At 37.0% G+C, this 7,076-nt stretch overlaps 1 non-coding gene across 1 annotated transcript; it reads left to right on the plus strand.

Moving 5' to 3' along the window:
- The first annotated feature begins 5,709 nt into the window (after positions 1-5,709).
- Positions 5,710-5,817, plus strand: LOC122293654. The gene has a single exon (XR_006237329.1). It is a non-coding gene; the product is annotated as a small nucleolar RNA R71 (small nucleolar RNA).
- Positions 5,818-7,076: the final 1,259 nt, after the last annotated feature.

Here is a 7,076-nt window from a genome sequence, read left to right on the forward strand (position 1 = left end):
TTTTTTTTTTTTTTTTTTGTAAGGGCCCCGGTAGTGGGCAGCCTTTTCCACTACACAGATGTAATTTATGTTTTTAGATTTCCTAGTGGGGGAATTGGACCTATGAATGTGCGCCTACCCACACTTTCACAAGTCAGCCCTTACCACTAGTCTACCTAAAGGATTTTTTTTTTTTTTTTGGATCCCTGGCTTGTCCCTTTTCTCATTTAATTCATTTCAAATATCTTCCTAAGCCATTAGGATATGGTTCATTAGAGTCTCAAACAATTGAAGTGTAAATCAACCAACAATGACTCGATGTAGTCTTTCTAGGCCTTTCGGGTATGTGTTGTGTGTGTTTTAGCAAAACTTTTAACATCTTTCCCTTGGTTTAACAACTAAATAAAATGGATAAGTCCCTCTTTTGACATATACTCATATTTGCACTACATTTCACATGTTCCATGACCTCAACAAATCTTTTGTTTTGTTTTGTTTTTTTTTTTTTTTTTTTTTTTTTTTTTTTTTTTTTTTAACTTTCCAGCATGTAAAATTCAAGAATGGTGAATTTAATCTGCTTTCAACTCATTACTAGCACTCCCCAAGGTGGACCAAAATATGTCTAAGGCATGCAAACAGAGAAATAAATTCTCTTCCACCCCCAACTAGATTGTAGCATTGTTCTCAATGATGCAAGAGAAACGAAAGAATTTACACAAAGAGAGCAGTTAAGGGGCAAAACAACTAAAAGAAGAACCGAAAATTCAAAGAAAAACTGAAGGAAAGAGGAAAATGAAGTACCTGGATAGCTTTGAAAGGAATGCAACCAAAATAAAAGATAAAAACTGAAGAACAAAAGAAAACAATGAAAAGAAATGGATAGATCAAGAACCATCAATTAGGATCAAGCAAATGTAGAGTAGATTCCTCAGGTGAAAAGTTAGAAATAAAAGGCTTGAGCCTTTGACCATTAACCTTAAAAATGTTACCATTGATAGGATTCATTATCTCTATAGCACCATGAGGAAAAACAGTTTGTACCACATAAGGCCCACTCCATCGAGACCTTAACTTACCAGGGAACAAGTGTAACCGAGAGTTGTACAATAACACTTTTTGATTAGGCTCAAAAGTCTTACGTTGGATGTGTTTGTCATGGAAGTTCTTCATTCTTTCTTTAGACAACTTAGAGTTGTTGTAGGCATCCTTCCTCAACTCATCCAACTGAGACAACTGCAATTTTCTCACACAACCAGCTTTATCAATGTTAAAATTGCATTGCTTAATGGCCCAATACGCTCTATGTTCCAACTCTACAGGCAAATGGCAAGCCTTACCATACACTAGTCTATATGGAGACATGCCCAAAATGGTTTTAAAGGCTGTTCTATAAGCCCACAAGGCATCAGACAATCTCAAAGACCAATCCTTCCTGTTTGGGTTAACTGTTTTTTCAAGAATGTTTTTAATCTCCCTATTTGCTAGTTCAGCTTGTCCATTGGTTTGAGGATGATAGAGAGTAGAGATTTTATGATGGATACCATACTTCTTCATTAAGGCCGAGAAATGTTTGTTACAAAAGTGGGTGCCATTATCACTGATTATGGCTTTAGGCATGCCAAACCTTGCAAAAATATTTTCTTTTAAAAATTTTAAAACAACTTGATGATCATTAGATTTGCAAGGGACTGCCTCAACCCACTTAGAAACATAGTCAACAGCAAGCAAAATGTATAAATAGCCATAAGAAGAAGGAAATGGTCCCATAAAATCTATCCCCCAACAATCAAAAATTTCAATCACTAGTATGGGTTGCATAGGCATCATATTTCTCCTAGTGATTCCTCCTAATTTCTGACAAGGTTCACAAGTTTTACAAAAACTGAAGGCATCCTTGAACATGCTTGGCCAATAAAATCCGCTTTGAAGAATTTTGGCCACTGTTTTGTGGGCTGAAAAATGCCCACCACAAGCTTCCGTATGGCAAAAATTTAAGACACCAGAAATTTCATCATTGGGCACACACTTTCTAATGATTTGATCTGAACAATACTTGAAAAGGTAAGGATCATCATAGAAGAACGATCTCACCTCATGCATGAATTTCCGTATATCTTGAGCGGTCCAATGAGGTGGTGTTTGTCCTGTCACCAAGAAATTTACTATATCAGCAAACCAAGGCAAATTTTCAACTAACATAAGATGTTCATCAGGAAAAGAATCAAGAATAGGTGTCGGTTGTTCAGTTTTAGCAACTGTGAGCCTAGACAAATGGTCGGCTACCACATTCTCTACTCCTTTCTTGTCTTTGATGATAATATTGAACTCCTGGAGTAAAAGTATCCATCTAATCAACCTTGGTTTTGCATCTTTCTTTGCCAATAAATACTTGAGAGTTGCATGGTCAGTAAAGATGACTATAGGAGAACCAAGAATATATGCACGAAACTTCTCTAAAGCAAATACCACAGCAAGTAATTCTTTTTCAGTAGTAGAATATTTTTTTTTGAGCAAAATTCAAAGTTTTACTTGCATAGTAAATGACATAAGGAAGTTTGTTCCTATGCTGTCCAAGAACAGCTCCTATAGCAAAATCACTTGCATCACACATGATTTCAAAAGGAAGTGACCAATCAGGAGGTTGAAGAATAGGAGCAGTGGTTAGCAAAGTTTTAAGCCGACAAAAAGCTTCTTGACACTCGGGTGTCCAATCAAATTTTACATCATTCATCAATAGCTCACATAGAGGTTTAGAAGTAGAGCTAAAGTCTTTGATAAATCTCCTATAAAAACCCGCATGCCCAAGAAAAGATCTAATGTCTTTTATTGACTTAGGTGTAGGAAGTTTAGAAATCAACTCAATTTTTGCTCTATCTACTTCAAGTCCTCTAGATGAAACAATATGTCCCAGAACAATGCCCTGTTGTACCATGAAATGACACTTCTCCCAATTAAGTAGCAATTGCTTCTCTTCACACCTGGCCAAAACAGCTTGTAAATTGGTTAAACAATTCTCAAATGAATCACCAAATATAGAAAAATCATCCATAAACACTTCTAGGGTGTTCTCAATCATGTCACTAAAAATGCTAAGCATGCATCTTTGAAAAGTTGCTGGTGCATTGCATAAACCAAAAGGCATTCTCCTAAAAGCAAAAGTACCAAAAGGACAAGTAAAGGTGGTCTTTTCTTGATCCTCTGGTGCTATTTCTAATTGATAGTAACCGGAGAATCCATCTAAGAAGCAATAAAAAGCATGTCCAGCAACTTTTTCTAACACTTGATCAAGAAAAGGCAAAGGAAAATGATCTTTCCTAATGGCGGCATTCAACTTCCTATAATCTATACACATGCGCCAACCAGTAGGAATTCTGGTGGGAATTGATTCATTTTGCTCATTTTTAACAATGGTAAGCCCAGATTTTTTTTGAACTATATGAATGGGACTTACCCACTTGCTATCCGAGATGGGGTAAATGATACCCACATCAAGCAATTTCAACACCTCATTTTTAACCACTTCCTTCATTGTGAGATTCAACCTTCTTTGCATTTCCCTAGAATGCTTTGCTTCATCTTCTAAATAAATCCTATGGGTACACTCCAAGGGACTTATACCTTTTATATCAGCCATTGTCCACCCAATAGACTTTTTATGCTTCTTAAGAACCTCTAGCAATTTATCTTCTTGTTCACTAGTTAAGTGAGAAGAAATTACCACAAGGAAGGTGCTTTGTGGTCCTAAGAAAGCATACTTCAACTCCAATGGAAGAGGTTTGAAGTCCAAAGTTGGGGATTGCTCCTCTGAAGGCTTGAGGGTTGATGTCAATGGTGGAAGTTGCTCAAAGTTTGGCCTCCATGGTGGTGTAACTTGCTGACCTATTGAGGAAACAAAAGATGAGTCATTAACATTATCAAATATTTTCAAATCTTCTTCAAATTCTTCTAAAGAATCAATAAGTTGAAAGTAATGTGTAGAATTTTCATCAATGAAATTTTCCAGCAAATTCACTTCATGAACTTCTTCAACTTCTTGCGATTGCCTGCAAAGATTAAAAATATTTAGTTCCAAGGTCATATTTCCAAAACTCAACTTTAAAACTCCACTTCTACAATTTATGAGTGCATTAGAAGTAGCCAAGAAGGGTCTTCCTAAGATAACAGGTGCTTGGAAAGTAGAATGATTAGTCAATTGCATGTCGAGTACGACAAAGTCTACTGGATAGTAGAATTTGTCTACTTGAACCAAAACATCTTCCACAACACCCCTAGGAATCTTAATAGACCTATCAGCCAACTGCAATGTGATAGAAGTAGATTTCAACTCACCCAATCCAAGCTGAACATAAACATTATAAGGCAATAAGTTCACACTTGAACCTAAGTCTAATAATGCTTGGCCTATTTTTGAGCTCCCTATCATGCAAGCTATGGTAGGGGATCCTGGGTCCTTGTATTTGGGAGGAGTGTTGGTTTGGATAATAGCACTAACCTGCTCAGTAAGAAAAGCTTTCTTCTGCACATTCAATTTTCTTTTTACGGTGCATAAATCCTTTAAAAATTTAGCATAGGTAGGAATCTGTTGAATAGCATCTAACAATGGTATATTAATCCTAACTTGCTTAAAAATTTCAAGAATTTCAGCGTGATGCTTATCTTTGTGCAAAGGGGCTAACCTTTGAGGAAAAGGTGCAAGTGTAGTGCTTGGGACACTTTCAGATTCCAAAGGATCATGTGCCTCATTTTCAGAAGGAGGTTTAGAACTGTTACCATTCTTTTCTACCTCTTGAGCTGGAATGCCAATCACCTTACCACTTCTCAAGGTTGTAATAGTCTTGACTTGCTTGACATTTGAATCTCCTGCCATATTTTGAAATTGGTGGTTTTGACCTTGGGGATTAGGCTGAGATTGTGCAGGAAACTTCCCTTTCTCTTGAGCACTCATGGTTGTAGTCAACCTTGTGACTGACCCACGAATGTCAGCAATGGCTTGTGAATTTTGACTGTTGATAGCAGCTTGGCTTTGCATGAATTGCTGAAAATTGGTGGATAGCTGTTGGAAGTTGGTGGATAATCTGGAAATTGTCTTCAAGGTTCTTTTTCTGGGCTGGCACCATGTGGTTGGCATATTGAGATGGTCCTGAACCTCCTGGGGTAGTGTATGGTGCAAATTGTGAAGGACCGGCTATGTTGGGTGCAGGTAAAGCAGCTTGTTCACCCCTCCAACTGAAATTAGGGTGATTTCTCCATCCCGAATTGTAAGTGTTGGAGTAAGGACCTGAAAAAGATTTAGCAACCATATTAACAGCATTAGATTGATCCAAGAGGACTTCTTTAAAGGCAGGAATGGTCGGGCAATCATTAGTTGAATGCCCTTGGTCCTCACAAATATTATAGCTCAAGGTAATCTGAGGTACAGCTTGTATTTCATTCACTTTCTTCAACTCTATGGTTTCTAATTTCTTAGAAATCATAGCCAACCTAGCATTCAAATCATCTACTTCTCTCAGATTATATTTCCCACCCCCTGAAATTGTCCTTGAACTTTCCGACCTATCATGAACATCAGATGTATCCCATGATTGTGCATTTTCAGCTAGATAATCAAAATATTCAAAAGCTTCCTCAGGTTCTTTGTTAAAAAACGCTCCATTACATATGGTCTCCACAAATTGTCTCATTTTTTGTTGCAACCCCTCATAAAAAAAACTAATGAGCCTCCAATTCTCATATCCATGATGAGGACATGCATTTAAAAAGTCTTTGAATCGTTCCCAACAATGATAAAATGTTTCCACATCCTTTTGGCCAAAATTCATGATCTGTCTTTTCAAGGCATTGGTTCTATGCATGGGAAAAAATTTCTTTAAAAATTCAGCTTGCATTTCTTGCCAAGTCCCAATGGATCTTGGTCTTAAGGAATTCAACCATGTCTTAGCCTTGTCTTTTAAGGAAAATGGAAATAGTTTCAATCTTATGACCTCATCAGTGCATGTTCTATCCATGAATGTAGAACACACTTCTTCAAACTCTTTGATATGCAAATAGGAGTTTTCAGATTCCATACCATGAAAGTGTGGTAACAATGGAATCATCCCGGGTTTGAAATTAAAAACATTTGCATTAATAGGTAAAATGATGCAAGAAGGTGTGCTAGTCCTAACAGGCTGAAGATATTCTCTAAGAGTCCTGTTTGGATTCTCCACTTCCCTATCATGATGCTCATTTTCAGCCATGATGCTATCAGTGTCTGTTGATGATTCAATAGAAGATGATGCAGAGCTAAAAGATGTCAATGATTCTGTCCTAAACAGTCGAGATGTATGGTCTCTAGTCCAACCAGTCATACAAACAAGAGCAGATAATCAAAGACCATGAAAAATAAACAGAGAGAAGGGAAAAAGATTAGATGTCACCCAGGCTGTGAAGAGGTTCACAGCTCCACAAACGTCGTCTCAGCAGTAGAGGAATGCTCTAATAAACACCAGTTGTCCCCGGCAACGGCGCCAAAACCTTGACTCGGCTTCGAATGTGCTTCCAAGTGTAGAAGTGTCAAGTTGTATCAAGGATAAGTCCAGGATCGTATTCCACAGGGACAATGGGTTATCAAAGCGTATAAGAGATTTGTGAGTAACAAATGAATCAAGTATGAGAGATGAAAATAAAATTCAAATGTAATGCAAAAAGATAATCGAAATTGAAATTAGAGTTTCTAAAAAAAAACAAATTAACGAACACTTGGGTTGGGTATGAGACTCTCTTTATTTCGGATTCTAGATAATTTTCTCGATTAACAATCCAGTCAAGGCATTGATAAACGGAAGATAAAAAGTTATGCTCAAGCTTTGCAATATTTTTTTCTAAGGGATTCTCTACTTTACTAGCCAAATATACATTAACAATCAATCGAGAGAAGCCTTGATAATTTTCAAGCTTTTGTTGTGCCTTACGTCAACAACAAAACAAGAGCAAGAGCCACAATCTATTTTCAATTCAAATCCGACTAGTAATATAGAGTAATCATCATTTATCGACAAAATATTGCACTATACTAGAATCCAAAACAAATCAAGCTTCATTCCACAACCCAAGTTTCA

Source organism: Carya illinoinensis, chromosome 1, assembly GCF_018687715.1.
Source record: "Carya illinoinensis cultivar Pawnee chromosome 1, C.illinoinensisPawnee_v1, whole genome shotgun sequence".
In the NCBI taxonomy this organism is placed as follows: Eukaryota; Viridiplantae; Streptophyta; class Magnoliopsida; order Fagales; family Juglandaceae; genus Carya; species Carya illinoinensis.